We start from the raw sequence: 18,159 nt of genomic DNA on the forward strand, positions 1-18,159 counted from the left end.
GTCTTTGTCTTGACACAATTCAGTGTCTCCCGAAATTGCCAGGTGGAGTAGAATACCTTAATACTTCCAGCAGCAGGCCTCTCTAATGGCACGTTTCTCCTGCTCTGCAGTAGCACTCATTGGGATTGGAACCTTTAGGCTAGTCTTCGGATTTGGTCAGAAAGGTAATTGCTAAACGGTGCATCAGCCTTTGACAACCTTCCAATTAAGTAAATAGGATCTTTTTGCCTAGGTGGCAGAGTCCATTTGATTTCCCAATCCAGAAGTCAAATAGACAAGGGTTTTTTTTTTTTTTCCAGGATTCCCCTGGGCTGAAGGCTATTGGCATAGGACAATAGAATTGCTGTCAAGATACTCTCTCTGCTGCCACTGATGATGGTCACAGCTCATTAATAAGTGGCAAAGGATAGTGAATTCTCTGTTTAGAGTTCAGTAGTCAACACAGGTGCAGGGAATTGTCCTTTTTCTTGCCATGAAAAGGATTGGATACCTCGTCAGAGAGTTAGAAGGACGAATAAACCCCCTCTCTAAATTTCTCATGGAGTTATTCCCAGAGCATCTGGAGTTCTGGTTTTGAGGAAGTAAATACGTTTGAAGGGAATGGCAGTCCCAGGCTGCAGGTTGAGGGGGCAATCAGAACTGTGATGTGGTGGCAAGACATCTATCCTTTTTTCAAAGACATCAGTGTATCTTGATATTTCTCCAGGATACCCAAAGTGGCTAAAGGAGGTGACAGAGGAAGCATCTACCTTTGAAATCCCGCCCCCCCCACACGCACTACTGTGTCATGAGGGGGTTTGAGTCTCAAACGCAACTTTGGGAAGCATAACAGGTGGCAGAATCTTGACATGAATGCACCATGCTTGCTCCCCATGGGATGTGCAGGTTGTGGGCAACCAGCCAAGGAATTCTGAGGATGACAGGAAACCCAGGAGTGCAGATCAGTACAAATTGCACGACCTCCCAGCGGTTCTGGAGTGTGGTCATAGTCAGCAGTTTTGTTTGATGAGTAACTGGGTCAAAGGAGAGGGAGGACCCATCAATGGATTCTACCAAATGGGGTATGCTCTTATGCTGAGTAGGAATGTTATGGGTCTGAGCAGAATCTAGGTTCATGAAGTTGTCGGAGGGCCCTGAGTCCACCAGCACCCTCAGCTTGACCTCAGACATGGCAGGATGTCGTAACCGACAGCTCATTGGTTGATTATGGCCAGGATACTGGTTCACAAAAGGGGCTTTCCTGACCGGGGCAGGCCATGAGTCTTACCAGGGCACCCTTGGTTGTAGTGCCCAGGTTTCCTGCAATATAGGCACAAGTTTAAGACTCGTTGCCAGCTCCTTTCTGCATCATTAAGGCAGAGTTGAATCTGGTCAGTCGGGGGGTGGGGGAGGGAGGGTTGAAAACTGGACTCCCTTCAAGCTATGCTGGAAATGGTAGTGCTGTGCTGCCTTGTTCCATCTATTGTTGACCGCTAAGCCTGGGAATTCCGCAGTGAACCTGGCTGTTGGTCTAGTGCCCTGCCATAGGTTCTGAAGTGTGCTCTTGGCAGCGTGGGTTCAGTTCAGGTCATTGAAAACACTTGCCATGGCTCGGATGAATTCTTCAAGTTGTCCCAGCAAGGGACTGGAAATCTCCAGAAGGGTGGATTGGGCCTAATGGCCGGAGTCATTGGAGTGACCATGCCTGGAGGTTAGACCAGAGATGAGCTAGAGTAAAGAATTGGAACCACAGGATGCCCTGGAGTATAATTGAGAGCAGAGCTGAGGGTCAGAACCAGGGATCAGAAGCCGAAAGCCAGAGCTAATGGGTGAGCTGAACACATGGTCAGGAAGCAGAACCAGGGGTGTCAAGGATGGAGAAGGGCAGGAACTGAAGCAGGCACAAGAGCAGGCTGGGCAAGAAGCAGGACCTAGTGCAGCTGTGGGCTTGGAAAACGAGCAGCCAGCAAGCCATGGCTAGTTGCTTGTCAAGTAGTAGCTAACTCTGCTCCTCCACCAATCAGGGAGTGCAGGATCAGCTCTGTTCATTGTGCAGGATCAGCTCTGACCCTGCTGCAGCTTGCTTCCAGACACCCTACTCCAAAGCATGAAGGTGCCAGAGTTTCTCAACGAAATGGTTGCAAGAATTTTTTAACATGGATAAAACAATATATTTTCCCCTAATCTGTGTTTTTCAAATTTAAGTAGCAATCCTTAATACTATGAGTTCAGATTTGTAGATCTTAGAGAATTGTAGTCATTCTCTGATTAATCTGCAGAAACAGTACTTGCAGGTGACCCTCTCTGCTCCTCACTCTCCAGGGCTGTCTGTTTCCATTGATGTTTCTGATTGACTGAGCACAGCACAGAAAGTTATACCAAGTTAACTGATGTTGCTCCAACTCTGACTGGCTCTGGAGTGATAGGGTTTAAAACAGGAGAAACTTCATAAGTTAATATATCACCCATTTGGTGCATCTGTTTCATGCTTTAAGATTACTTTGTGATTAGTTCATTACCTGATTTATTGTTTATGAAGAATCTATTTTAATTTTTTTTCAGTAACAGCAAAGAATACATCAGGATTGCTATGTGAAGATGGTTTAGTTTTTGCCTGAGACTAGCCATGCCTTAACATGTAACGTCAATAGTTTCTGCACTCTCTTCCAATCTCCACTCTCATTGACATTGTCGTCCATAAAAGGAAACAATTTTTTTGGCAAAACTGTAGCTGCCCAAACCCATTTACTAGCTGGGAAAAATAACCCATGGCTTGTTGGTGCAGCCTTGTGATGCTGTACAGATTTAAAAAGTAAACATTTAGTTATACTAACTTGCTCTGTTAGTTTTTGAAAAGCCTGGGGGAGGGGAAGTAATTGGTTGTGCCAGCTCATAAATGGCCACAGTATAGCAACATAAAACCTAGAGGTCAGGGTGGAGGAAAAAAATAGGCTAGACTTTTTATTGTGATGAATGCAGCAAACAGTCACAAACATCTTACTTTCCAGAATTATGTAATTTTGCAGTAAAAATTGACTCTAGTTTTTAAGGTCTCTAGCCTGGAGATTTTTTTTCGCACCTGAATTACAAAGATTGATTTTAATGGTGTGTTAAGTTATTACATACCTTTTGCATCCATATCTTCCCTCATCGGTTTTGATTAATTTTTTGTGCTTGCAGAAGTTTCTCTTTAAAACATTCTACTTTGCTTTTTGTTGGCATATTATGTAAACTAAAAGTTTCAAAACACATTATGGTTAAGATATTAAGGTATAAAAAGTAGCTGTAGTGCATTAATTACTGTATAAGAATTTCCAGTGTTCTCTTAGTGGGCAACATTGCTTGTTGATTGTACACCATATTTTTTAAAGCTAAATTAATATTTCAAAAATCAGCCAGTTATTTGAGCTACTGTCAATCAAATAATCAGCAAATTGTTCTAAGTGTTAATTAGCAAGGCTGTACTGTAGCTCAGACTGCTTTAAAAATTCCTGTCACAAGTCACTGTGATTAGTTCTGATCTGTTACAGTCTCCTGTGCCATTGACCCACAGAGAATTGGGCACAGAGAGATTTTTGAATCATATCATTCAATCCATACTCTGATCTAGAGACACCTCCCTCAAGTGATGTCTGATTCCTGAGAAATGGAAACAGCCAAAGTTCATGGAAGTGGCTCATTGGAAAAGCCATACTGATTCCATTTGAAATCCTATTAGGGCCAGTACTCCTTGAGTTTTAATGATGTTTCATATCCATTTGTAATAAAAAGGCTTTTCCCATAACATCTGTATAATAAGATTCCAGGATTGTCACTCTGTATGTCATTCTGAAGCCTAGAATGTTGAGTCAGTGTGAAACAATGGAAACACAAGCATGGTTTAAACTAGAGCTCTTTTTGTTCACAGTATCACCAGGTTCAATCATCACTGGGATTTGCGGTCTGTTACCATCCAATTTTTAAATTCACAGCCATTTTGACTTTACAGATTAACCCCTGTATGACAGCAAGGCATGTATTTAAATCATAGAATCATAGAATCTCAGGGTTGGAAGGGACCTCAGGAGGTCATCTAGTCCAACCCCCTGCTCAAAGCAGGACCAAACCCAACTAAATCATCCCAGCCAGGGCTTTGTCAAGCCTGACCTTAAAAACCTCTAAGGAAGGAGATTCCACTACCTCCCTAGGTAACCCATTCCAGTTCTTCACCACCCTACTAGTGAAAAAGTTTTTCCTAATATCCAACCTAAACCTCCCCCTCTGCAACTTGAGACCATTACTCCTTGTTCTGTCATCTTCTACCACTGAGAACAGTCTAGATCCATCCTCTTTGGAACCCCCTTTCAGGTAGTTGAAAGCAGCTATCATAGAATCATAGAGCCATCTAGGACTCTTGGCATTTATGCCATGCCAAGAGTCCTAGACCATTGTGATATCAGAGATAACTCAATCAGTTACTACCCTTATTCTACGGCTAATTTGCATGCAACTGGTTTTTTTTTTGGTATATAAGGGAGATTGTACAGATGGTAGAGGGATTACCATGGTGGTTTAATTGCCACAGTTCTTCAAAATTACCCACACAACACAGCCAGCATACATGCAATAATCCCAAACACACACAACCCTTCATGGCAGTACCCACCCCTCATTTGTCACTTGCCCAATTCCACATAAATCTCTCAGCACAACACAAACCTCTCACAAATCAACTCTCCCAGCACAACACACACATTCACCCACCCTCACGCATACTTACCAAAAAGCATACATTTGAGTGGCAAATCCACAGGCCCATTGCTACTAGAAAATAATATACATATAATTAAAGTGGTGTATAGTCCCCTTTTGTTGTTGTTTGTAATTCCTCTTAATATGAGATAATGTTTTTCACCTTAGTCATCACAGTGCGAAAGTGTAGTTAACTTTTCTCACTTTCTTTGGAATTTGCACTATAGCACCTGTGTGTTGCAAGAGTCTGAGAATAAGTATGATGAATTTACATACTCGGTGTCTTGAAGCATTTAGGCACATGGCACAAATTAAGGGTGGAATGAGAAATCTCTGAATTTCTTGCCTTTGTGGATTTAAGTAAGATCCTAAATGTTATTTTAACATAATTCTTGAGTTTAGTAGTACTTACAAAAGTTTTATTGCAGCATATCTATGTCATCAAAACTGTCCGTCTTCCATTTGGGCACGAAACCAGTGAAATGAAAGCTTCCAGTATACTTTGACATTGCATAACAGCTGTGCACCACTTAAAGCTAGTTTAGCCCAGGTGGAATCAATCTGATCTTTGAACTTAATGTTTAATTTTTTTTCTGTTGAAATAATATTGTAAGGACACACACCTATGCTGTTCAAGAATTTATTACAATGGCATCTGGTAGCACTAGTATAGCTTAGCATCTGTTGTGTTTACAATGAAATCTTAGTTTTCAAAAGTTTGTATTTTCAGTTAAAACTTGGTTTGGGCTGAAACTTAGCATGGAAGGGTTTAGTTTGAGAGATTTTTTTAAAATAAATTTCTAAAACTTGGGTTTTCTTCCCAGACTTATAACTAAGGTTAAGATTTTGTCACGGTTATTTTTAGTAAAAGTCACGGACAGGTCATGGTCCATGCATTTTTGTTTACTGCCCATAACCTGTCTGTGACTTTTACTAAAAATAACTGGGGGTGGGGAAGGAGGGAGGCTGACTTGCTGCGACTGAAGCCCAAGCTCCATGCGGGGAGGACTGACCGCTGCAAGCCCCCCCTCTCCCCCCCAGTTGCTGACAGCTTCAAGGTCCCCTGCTGCCCCAAGGTGCATAGCTGAAGCTGAAGTAGTCATGGAGGTCTCTTAAAGTTATGGAATCTGTGACGTCCATAACAAAAGGGTGTTTCATGGAGGAACTGGCTAAATAAGGGCATGTGCAGCATCAAAAGGGCTTTGCAGAAGCCAGAGCTTGACCAAGTAACTGTACTAGTTGCACTTGGCCATCTACTGAAGCAACTTTTGCTGAAAGATCTTTCAGGCTTTCCTTCATGAAGATCTTATTGATTTGGTTAGTAGCCTTGAGAATTTTGTATAAGACTTTCTTAATTTTTCTTTTCCATCTCAGTTTTAGTCATGGCTAGCTTATTCTCTTAAGCAGAGGACTGGTGGTATATTGTAAGTTGAATAAGAAAATTTTGTTAGAGGATTTATTTTTGAGAAACTCTATCCACTAATAAAGTGGTTCTCAAACTATATGGCTGGCCTCTCAAGGGAGGCATGGGAATGTGTCAAGGGAGGCAGGAGCTGTGTGCTCCCCCACCCCGCCCCAAGAGCTCTGGCTGTCAGTCCTGGGCAGCTGGGGCTCATGCAGAAGGGCCGGGCACATCTAAGAGGTGGGGAGATGAGAGAAAAGGGACAGCCGGAGCCCTGGTACCCGGGCTCTGATAGCCGGAGCTCTACTGCTCAGGCTCTCCTCCTCCCCCACCCCCCCAGTCCCTCACTGAGAGGCAGCAGTGGGGCTCCATCTTGTCAGCCCTGGTGTGGCAGCAGCTGCGCAGAAGTAAGGGTAGCAATGGGGCGGTAAGTCTGCTGTGAAAAGTGAAATTGACAAATAATCACTTTTCACATTGCCACCCTTCTGCACTGCTGGTGGTGTGGTGCTGCCTTCACCGCTGAGCACCCGGCCAGCAGCCGCTGCTCTCTGCTCTGCCTTCAAAGCTGAGCGCCAGTATATGTACTTGGGGTGGGACGGTATAAGGGACTACAGACACAAAGAAGGGAGGCCCAATCAAAGAAGTTTGAGAACCACTGCACTAATACAGTTCCTCTTTGGGGAAGAATATAATAAAGAAAACAGATAAAATTGTTACATAGTTATCAATTTCTGTGTTTCTTCTGATGTTTAAACGACAACACTCTTTCACGACACGAAGAACTCTTTCTGGTGAAAATTCCAAAGGGGTTGTGTCTTCCAGAAGATCTGCCAGTGAACTGACACTAGCACAAGCCTTTACCTTGTTTTGAACTATTTTGGTTCACCTCGCTCCCCTCCCCTCATCCTTTCCCCCCTCCATTTGAAACGAAGGTTGTGTAAAGCAAAAAGCTAGAAAGCTAGTACAGTTGAATAGCAATTAGTATGCTGTAAAAGATTCTGGATCATTTTATCATATCGAAGGTTAAGATCTTGTCACTGTTGTTTTTAGTAAAAGTCATGGAGAGGTCTCGGGCAGTAAACAAAAATTCACGGGAGCTGTGACCTGTCTGTGACATTACTAAAAATAACCGGGGGGGGGGGGGGCATGACTGGGCGGGGGGAGGAATGACAGCTGGAGCTCCACCACCATGTGTGGGGGCACAGTCTGAGCCGCAAGCACGGGTGGGGTGGCACAAAGTCCCAGTTCCAGCCCTAGCTGCAGCAATGGGGCAGGAGCACACAGTCCTGGCTCCAACCACAGCCACAGGGGGACAGAGATGGCAGCCCTGGCCCTGGACGTAGCCATCGGAGTGGGAGGGTGGAGGATATATGACTCTGGCTTCAGCCCCTGTCACAGCCACCGGCCCTGGCCAAAGCCTTGCGGCAGGGAGGGCAGGGGCGCCACAGCCCAGCTCCAGCCTCGGCCGAAGTTGTACAGTCCCAGCTCCAGCCCCGACTGCAGCCATGGATGGGGGCCCACACAGTCACAGCACCGGCTGTGGGCAGGGGCGCACAGCTCCGGCAGCAGCCGGGGGGAGGGGCACATGGCCCCGTCCCTGGCTCCAACTCCAGAGGCAGCCGCTCTCAGCTGAAACCAAAGAATCACAGAAATCCGGTAAAGTCACAGAATTTGTGACTGCCATGATCTCCGTGACTAAATTGAATCTTTAATCATAGGTCCTTTTTTCTTAAAATGCCAGGGTAGTATATTTTTTAGAGCAACAAAATTTTAAGGACAAATAGTGCATAATCAAAGCAGCATGCACTGCACTGTTCCAGCACGAATGTGTAACAGACATTGCCCTAATTCAAGAGTTTTGGAAAAACAGATTGGACAAGGTTTCATATTCACATCTGAGAAATCTTAACCTACGTAACTGTTTACATACTTGGTAACTTTGTGATTTTTTATTTGACTTTTATAAATACATATTTCTATTTCTTTTTTTATTAATATTAACAACACTTGTATATTGTAACTCTTGAATACATTTTTAAAATCTTCAATACCCACTGGTTGTACTATTACATAGTTATAGCATATAACTTGTATCTTATCTTGCAAAGGATATCTCAAGCAAATATTTGATTTTTATTTCCTGAGGAACAGTCCATGTGATTTTACAATAATGTGGAATTTAGTTTGAATGAGCCATCTAGTGTAGCAGTTCTGTATGTATTTCACTTGCAGTGGTTGCTTTGTATACCAAAGATTCATTGGAACTAGTTTTATTGACACATGTTTTTGCGATAGGTATAATAGTTTATGTCCATTCCACAATTTAGTTGGTATTTACAGAGTTGCTATGCAGTTGACCCTGTTGGCTCCATCCCAGTCCTCTACACCTGATATAAGCCATAGCTCTTGGAATTGATACCTATGTCATCCAAAAATATTCTCTCTCTTCCTGGTGACAATTTTTGTTGTTGTTCTAAATCTCAAAAAAAAAAAGGGAAAGATCAAAGCATAGTCTGTTCTTTCCTGCCCTTCTAGATATACAAAACAGCTGCACAGCACAATCAACTATTGTAGTTACGAGCCCAAGTTCTATAAATAGATATAGCTTCAAACTTAAACTGTTCTGCTAGAAAGACCAGGAGATTTTGGCTTCAAATTACAAAACATTCACATCCACTGACCTATTTCTTTTAAAACTATAATTTTTTAAGCAGCAGTATTTGTATCACTACATTTAAATTTAAGGTTTTTTTCCCCCCATGAAGGTTTTTAAATATATTTTTAATGTTTTCAGCTCTCCCACCCTGGTATTTTTCAACATTAATTTAGAATCCTATACATAAGCAATTTCTGACTTTCTGAAGAAAATTACAATTGCACTGCATGTATCTGAAGGGCTCAGCATGATTTTGCAAGGACGTGGTTTCACTGTGATACGTCACCCTTTAGTCTTTAAATCTGCTGGACAGAAATTGATAGAATAGTTAAATGTTCTTTTGAACTGGAAAATCTAAAGCTTCGTCAAGTAAATGCAAAACTGGCAGTTGTTAATTAAACATGAAAATAAATAATACAATCTGTAGTGCATCTCTTGGGCTGTTTTATTTTGAGCTTATCCCAGACTTTCAGTTTTCAATGTGCTGCACAATTTTATTTATTCACAGTGCATAACTACATTGGAAAAGTAGGGGATGTGGGAGTTAAATGTTTTGTTAAATGACGAGAGGACAGTTAGGGAATTTGGTACTAAGAAGGCTATGGAGATGATTTGAGATTTTAGTATCCGCAAGGTGGTTGAGGCTTTTATCACTTGGCCAAGTGGATGCTTTTCCTCTCTTCCTCATGGGCAAGAGTGTAAGCGATTTGTAATGTTTTGGGGGGTTCAACTGCAGGGTGGATTTGATTTAAATCAATTTGATTTAAATCACTAGTCAAGAAAACTTGATTTAATCATGGATTTCTACATAAAAGTGCATTCGTGTTGGTTGTTATAATCTTAATACATATTCTTCACAACTCAGAGATAGATGGAGGTTTCATTTTTAGAAGGTACACACGATACATTTTAAAAGTGATTTAAAAATCACTGCTGCCATTATAGGTTTTCCCTTCTAGTGAGAGAATGGTATGGTAGATCTCAAATCAATGAAGGCTACACTCAGAAAGACCTCAAGGCTTCTGGAATATGCTGCTCAAACAGTGTTATTTTTGTTGCTACTGCCTGTCCCTCCCTTCTCACATTTATCTAGGGTGACCAGACAGCAAGTGAAAAAAATCGGAACAGGGTGGGGGGTAATAGGAGCCCATATAAGAAAATGACCCTAAAATCGGGACATCTGGTCACCCTACATTTATCTCCAGACTTCTTCTTGTCCAGATCTTGTCCTTGCCCCTAACAATCTTCTATTGATTGAACTTTTTGAAACTTTCCACTTTTAGAGAGAGGTATGGGATTGACTCTGTACACAAATTTGCAGAGGGACAGTAGGGTTGAGGTCTGTTATTTCTCACCTCTATATATTATTTATTTATTTAAAACATTTTTGCTATTAACAAGGATGTTATCTCTGGAGTTACAAATCCACAGTTTGAGAACAGCAAAACTAAGCATCTCTGATGGTATCTTCTAGACTGAGCACTGAGTCCCATTGGGTAGATAGAAAGATTAACCTAAATAATCTATACAGAAGCCCCTGGAACCCCATAAGATTGGGTCCCTAATCCATGAACTATTGGAACTCATTTACAAAACTTTTCTTAAACAATACATGAATATATTGTCTCATACTATAGAATTAGCATTTATTATCCCTATTCCATGATGAGACATCATAGCTCAAAGATGTATCTTAATTAAAACTATCTTTAGATAGGTTTTTTCCTCAAAAAGCATTTTATCAAAAAAATCCAATTTAAATTAAAAAAAAACATTGATTTTTATCCACCCTGTTCAACTGTTTATTCCCCACTACCCTTAATCCCAATATACTGCACTTCCTACAAGATTGGTGTATAACCATATTAGCTGGATGTCTCTGGGCAGTGAAATGGTCATCTTTTGACTGCAGCATTAATGCTGTGTTCAGTTGAAAGGGCCAGTTTACACTTCTCAGGTATTTTTTTTCAGGCTGTTTGCAGACTCCTGAAGACTGCACTTTGAACTCAATTTGCCAATGCCATATCAGGGGTTACAGAGCGGACAACAATTCCTGTGGAAGGAGGAACAGCTGTCAAAGAGCCTCCTCACCAAAGAAAGTGAGGTGTATCTGAAAAGATCCTTCAAGGCTTCAAGCCTATCAGTATAACTTTCACTTTAGGCAGCATGCACCTCCCAAGGGATGGTGAAGTGGCTACAGGCACTAGCAGGTCTCTAAAGATGATAACTCTGAGCTGGCCAAGGGTCTCTAACATAGGGGCTCTTGTTCCTATGTGACATAAAATCCAAGTGACTTCTGGAGCCATGCTCACTTTGGAGGCAGGCAAGAGAGCCCTGTGGTTAAAACATTTGGCAACCAGTTTTTCCACACTGGTTTTGCTTTGACCGGGCCTTTCAAAGGCAGACTTCTTTTCAGGGAAGACTTGGAGAAGATCCAACAAATCTTAGCTGCTCAAAGGACAAAGGCCTAAACCAGGATGGGTCCAGAGGGGAACAGCAGAATTGCAGTCCAAACAAAAGCAGATCCAAGAAGACTAGGGCCTGCTTTACAGGAAAAAAGCAGCAAAGAAAATTCAAGAAGATGGCATGCTTCAACTGAATTAACTTTTTGTTTCCAAAGAAGAGGTACAAAACAACAGGAGGTTCTTTCTGATTTTAAACAGTCAGCCTGAATATACAAGGTCCAAGTCAGGAGTTCCTGCATCAGGGAAAGATGGATGAACATCTTAATCACTTGCGCCCAAACAGTATTTGACTAATTATTACATGGTAGCATATGGTTATGCAGTACAGTTTGGTTTACACTGAAGAGAGACGTCTCAGTCTGTTCATTCATTGTCAGGAGTTAAAGGTCAAGTGGCCTCTGACTCCACCATTTCTAAATGGATTGGGAACTGTTCAGAGGGGCTTACGTAGCAGTGGGAAAGGAAGCATCACAGTCTTTTAAAGCTAGCTTTACCTGTTCAGTAGAACCTTCATTGTCAGAAAGAGGAAAAGCTTTTTTTTTAGTAGAGATTTTGCAAGGCTGCCTCCTGGTCTTTTACTTGCACCTTTGTCATATATTATTATAGAATAGTCTTGCAGTCATAGCCTTGTCAGAAAGGTGTTGTAGGAGGTAGTCAAATGTCAATCTCACCCATTCTAAAGTAATTGATTAATTTGGGAGATCCCAATATTCTGGACTAGTATAGATCATAGAAGAGGAAATTTTCCTTATCCTGTATCTTTTTTCTTTAAGATCTTCCATACCTGTCCAGATGCCCTCCCTCTATGATTTATGTGCCTGTCACAGGGTAGCTGGCCCTTTACAGAGAGTTGGGCTTTTGCCCAATCTCTGACTAATCATTTGTCTCCCGGCAAAGGTGATAGCTTGAAGATCAACTGATCTTCATAAAAGCCAGTAAGTGTTCAGTTGCTGGGGAGAGCTGCAGAGGGAGTAGGTAGGCTCCTGTAGGAATCCCTCAGTCATAAGAAAAAGCCAAGTTTGTATGCAACTCCCAGGCATATGGCCTGTGGAGTGTAACCCTGCAGGCAGCAGGCTAGGAAGGAGCATAAGAGCTGCAGGGAGTAGATGCATCTTCTGCAAGAGCCTATCAGTGTGAGGTGGGGGAAGGAGTGTGTGTGGGTGGGGGGAGAATGAGATTGGTATATTGAACTTGTATTAAGAGTGTTATTTTTGAAAAAATCAAATGAAAGCCCTGAAGAAAAAGGACTGAAATCTTGTGGCTGGAGAGTGTCCTTGAGTGGGCAGGCTAATTTACAGCGCCTTTCACACTGGTCAGATATTTTCAGAATATTACTATTATTAAAGGCCTTTGTTAAAGGTTATTGAACAGTGTCGGCCTGAATTTTTTACTCTTTTCAAAGTTTTCATCTGAAGGACAAGAGATGGCTAGGCCCTTCTTTGAGGAGATTATGATTTCCACCAAATTCTTAGGGTGGGATTTTTTTCAATTGAATTTAATGAGAGCAAGAGTTAAACCATTGCTGAGAGTGTTTGAAAATTCTACACTTCCATTTTCTGTGAGTAATAGGCTAGATGAGGAGAAAAAGGTACCAAAATCTTCTATTTCGGTAGTGCTACCTGATTAAGGAAAGGAGGAAGAACAACCCAGTTTCCAGATTACTGGAGTATCCCTTTTAGTAGAAAGTTCTAATCCATGTTCTCTGAATATACAAATGTATATTACTAATAATGTATTTGCTTTTCCTCTAGAATTTACATAATGACCTCTTTATTCTATCCAAAAAAACCCATATCAAGATGGATATGGGTGGATACATGCTACAATTAAACTGCATTTAGATAGCTTTCACTCTATCACTATCTATGCATAAACTGTGACCTCCCTTCCAGCTCAATGCTGAATAGATCTTTATTTCACAAGTAGTCCAATAGGTTGTGCATATGACAACCTATATGAACTTCCATATGCAAAATCTCCTGAGTGTAATTTCCTGCATCAGATCATACTTCTGTAAAGTGTGCTCTGAAACAGGTATTCGGTGTTATTCAGTGTCCTATCATGTCCCCCTTAGTTGTCTCTTTTTTAAGCTGTACGGTCCCAGTCTTTTTAATCTCTCCTCGCGTAGACGCCGCTCCATACCTTTGATCAATTTTGTTGCCCTTCTCTGTACTTTTTCCAATTTTAGTATATCTTTTTTTGAGACGAGGCAACCAGAATTGCACTTAGTATTCAAAGTTTGGGCATACCATGTGTTCATATAGTGGTATTATGATATTTTCTGTTTTATTATCTATATCCCTTTCCTAATGGTTCCTAACATTCTATTAGCGTTTTTGACTGCTGCTGCATTTTGAGCAGATGTTTTCAGAGAACTATCCACAATGACAGCAAGATGTCTCTCTTGGATGATAACAGTTTGCACTTGTCTTTGATGATTTTCTATTTACTGTTCTGGGATGGGGCAAGGCTAAACAATGGAACCTTACATTACATCACTGCTGACCAGGGAGCATGACAACTTCCTCCCACTTGAATGGGCCATCGCCAAGATTCAATAGTGATTAACTTTTATTCCAAGACTATAAAGCATAGTTTTCAATATAGTTACAGTTAAGTATTACCCATGTACACATCTTGCAATAATTATGAGTATCAGTAAGTTACAAGCTTTCAGTAGAGACCTCACATGCTACCGTCCCTGGATAAATGCCATGAAAGTGGTGTATAAGGTGTAGTGAGTTCATCAGGTCTGAAACAGGAGTTGCTTATATAGAATTGTGAACCCTTTGCCCATTATAACCAATCTTTGTCACACCTCCTCCGACATTGATGCAGTAGGGTTGTTCTGCAGTTGTCATTTCTGGGCTCTCTTTCCTAGACAAAGCATCTGTTACTACATTTACTTACCCCTTGATGAGCACAATCTCCATCTCACATTCCTGTAGAGCTGTGCTCCAGCGCAGCAGCCTAGAGTTAGTCCTTGTGGTTCTGTGCAGTGGGGTGTTTCTTGTTAGTTTCCCCGGCTTGCATTAAAACTGTCCCCAGTCTGGAATTGGACACATTTGTACATAGCTTAAACACTTTATTAAAATTAGGACTTGCCAGTATTGGCTTTCCTGACAGAACCTCTTTTACTTTATCAAAGCTCCTTTACAAGTCTCAGTCCAGTTTATTCTTTTTACAAAGGTCTGTGTTGGCTGATAAAATATCACTAAATGCCCTCTGTGTCTTCAGTCTTTGTCATAGGGTAAGGATCAGTTAGTGTGACAGCATTATATTTTCTATAACCAACGCAGAACCTTATATTTTCATCCTTTTTGGGATTCATAAAACTGGGGAAGCCCAGGGACTGTTAGACCCAGTGATTACACCTAATTCCAGCATGTTCTTTATTTCTGCCTGAACTTGTCCCCTCATGTTATCCTTTGCACATTGTCACTAATGGGCCTCAGTATCACACACCTCAGCCTTTATATAATCAATTATTAGCTCTCCTTCCCTGCCAAGTAGAGGATTTACACTTTCTTTCATTTTTCTCTTGCTCCTAATATATTTAAAGAACCTCTTCTTACTGCCTTTTATGTCCCTTGTTAGGTGTAACTCATTCTCTCCCTTAGCCTTTCTGATTTTGCCCCTATGTGCTTGCACTGTTTTCTTGTACTGCTCCTTAGCAGTTCCTCCCTCTTTCCACTTTTTGCAGGATTCCTTTTTGATTTAATGGGTGGGTTTTTTTAATATGAATAAGCCAAGCCAGTTCTGCTATGAAGAATAAAAAAGTGAACTCTATAGAAAGTGAGTAGAATCCGGAAGCAAGAAAGGAAACCAAATGTTATGAATGAGTGTCTGGACTATTGAAATAAAATTAGAATAAAAATATTTTGTGGATATAAATATGTGTAGTAGTTGCAAGTTGTCTGTATTTGGAAATAAGGGTCTTGCCAAATGGCCTTACAGTTAATAAAATCAAACCAGCATTCTGTATTTACAAAAGAAGCTCAGAACACTTTCTCAAAACATTAGTTATATCACAACACTCTAATTTGATTAAACTGTCCCAACCATCTTGGCCTCTCAGGGGATCAATTTCTTGGAGTGTTGCCAGTGGTATACATCGCTGGGTAGTAGATTATTGAAATGCCATTTTAATGCAGAATTTGTATTTATATTATTTAGTAGTGGTACAATTTATGTCAGCAGTAACATTCAAAGAGTTGCCAGGTTAGTTTTCAAAAGGTTTCCTTTTCTGTTTGAGATGGAAAGTATAGCACAAATCCAGACAGAAGTGATTGTGCAGAAAAGGATGAGTTGGAAGAGATAACATGCTAAGTCACAACCTGTTACCAAATCAGGAATGGATAGTGATGACAAGTGGTAACAGGGAATAATCTCATAAACACACTGTGCTGTATCCTGGGTAGACATTTGGTATATTGTACCTATCTCTATCAGAGACCAGTGTTTTTGTCTCTTTCGGACTTTGACAGCTCCCTTGTAAAGCTTGTTCTGCAAAAAAAAAAAAATATATTTTGAATTGCCTTCATACTCAGTCCTCAATAACGACTGTGCAACCCCATCATCTTTAATGGGTGTTATTAAAGGTAGAATTTGGCACTGCAATTGAGACTTGATTATCAACTCTGTGGCTAATCACAGAATCATAGGGTACGTCTACAATACGGGATTATTCCGAATTTACAGAAACCGGTTTAGTAAAACAGATTGTATATAATCGAGTGCATGCGGCCACACTAAGCACATTAATTCGGTGGTGTGCATCCACGGTCCAAGGCTAGCGTCGATTTCTGGAGCGTTGCACTGTGGGTAGCTATTCTGTAGCTATCCCATAGTTCCCGCAGCCTCCCCCGCCCCTTGGAATTCTGGGTTTTGTTCCCAGTGGTTGATGGGGAAAAAATCATTGCCGCGGGTGGTTCTGGGTACAGCCTCACCCCTCCCTCCCTGAAAGCAGCAGACAACCGTTTCACGCCTTTTTTCCTGGGTGAACTGTGCAGACGCCATAACACAGCAAGCATGGACCCTGCTCAGCTCAATACTGCAATCGTGGATGTTTTAAACACCTCGCGCACTCTCGTGCAGTATATGGTGAACCAGGACCTTCAAACCGAGGCGAGGAGGAGGTGGATACGGCAGCGCGGCGATGACAGTGATGAGGACGTGGACACAGAATTCTCTCAAACTGCGGGCCCCTGCGCTTTGGAGATCCTGATGGTAATGGGGCAGATTCTATCCATTGAACGCCGATTTTGGGCCCGGGAAACAAGCACTGACTGGTGGGACCGCATTGTGTTGCAGGTTTGGGACAATTCCCAGTGGCTGCGAAACTTTCGCATGCGTAAGGGCACTTTCATGGAACTTTGTGACTTGCTTGCCCCTGCCCTGAAACGCCATAATACCAAGATGAGAGCAGCCCTCACAGTAGAGAAGCGAGTGGCGATAGCCCTGTGGAAGCTTGCAACGCCAGACAGCTACCGGTCAGTCGGGAATCAATTTGGAGTTGGAAAATCTACTGTGGGGGCTGCTGTGATGCAAGTAGCCAAAGCAATCACTAAGCTGCTGCTAAGAAAGGTTGTGACTCTGGGAAATGTACAGGCCATAGTGGATGGCTTTGCTGCACTGGGATTCCCTAACTGTGGGGGGGCGATACATGGAACCCATATCCCTATCTTGGCACCGGAGCGCCAGGGCACCCAGTACGTAAACCGGAAGGGGTACTTTTCAATGGTGCTGCAAGCACTGGTGGATCACAAGGGACGTTTCACCAACATCCACGTGGGATGGCCAGGGAGGGTTCATGACGCTCACGTCTTCAGAAGCACTACTCTGTTTAAACGGCTGCAGCAAGGGAATTACTTCCCAGACCAGAAAATAACAGTTGGGGATGTTGAAATGCCTGTCGTTATCCTGGGGGACCCAGCCTACCCCTTGATGCCATGGCTTATGAAGCCATACACAGGCAGCCTGGACAGTGGTCAGGATCTGTTCAACTACAGGCTGAGCAAGTGCAGAATGGTGGTAGAATGTGCATTTGGCCGTTTAAAGGCGCGCTGGCGCACATTACTGACTCGCTCAGACCTCAGCCAAACCAATGTCCCCTATGTTGTTGCTGCTTGCTGTATTCTCCACAATCTCTGTGAGAGTAAGGGGGAGACCTTTATGGCGGGGTGGGAGGCTGAGGCAAATCATCTGGCCGCTGATCACGCGCAGCCAGACACCAGGGAGATTAGAAGAGCACACCAGGAAGCAGTGCGCATCAGAGAAGCTTTGAAAACGAGCTTCATCACTGGCCAGGGTAGGGTGTGACTGCTGTGTTTGTTTCCCCTTGATGAACCCCCACCCCCCTTGATTGACTCATTCCCTGTAAGCAACCCACCCTCCCCCTTCGAGTACAGCTTCCTTATGCAAATAAAGTCACTCTCGTTTAAAAATCATGTATTCTTTATTAATTCATTATAAAAAGAGGGAGAGAAGTAAGGGTGTGGTTTGGGAGGAGGATAGGAGGGATGGAGAAGGCCACTTAAAAATTTTCACAGTAATGACAGCCTTCTGGTTGGGCTGTCCACGGGGGTGGAGTGGGCGGGTGCACGGAGCCTCCCCCCACGTGTTCTTACACGTCTGGGTGAGGAGGATATGGAACATGGTGAGGGTTGAGGGTGGTTATACAGGGGCTGCAGTGGCACTCTGTGGTCCTGCTGCCATTCCTGAAGCTCCACCAGACGCCGGAGCATGTCAGTTTGATCCCACAGTAGCCCCAGAGTTGCATCCCGCCACCGCTGATTTTCCTGCCGGTCTTCCTGCCGCCACCTCTCACCTCGGGTTTTCGCTGGCATCTTTCCTGTAATTTGATACCACGTCCTTCCAGTCATTCAGATGAGCTCTTTCCTTGCGTGTAACTTCCATAATATCTG

General features: G+C 42.5%; 1 protein-coding gene across 2 annotated transcripts in view; it reads left to right on the top strand.

Moving 5' to 3' along the window:
• Nucleotides 1-18,159, top strand: part of ADCY9 (adenylate cyclase 9) — a 179,813-nt gene that overhangs the window by 31,314 nt on the left and 130,340 nt on the right. The window lies entirely within an intron of this gene.

The sequence above is a fragment of the Mauremys reevesii genome, linkage group 10, assembly GCF_016161935.1.
Source record: "Mauremys reevesii isolate NIE-2019 linkage group 10, ASM1616193v1, whole genome shotgun sequence".
Taxonomy (NCBI): domain Eukaryota; kingdom Metazoa; phylum Chordata; order Testudines; family Geoemydidae; genus Mauremys; species Mauremys reevesii.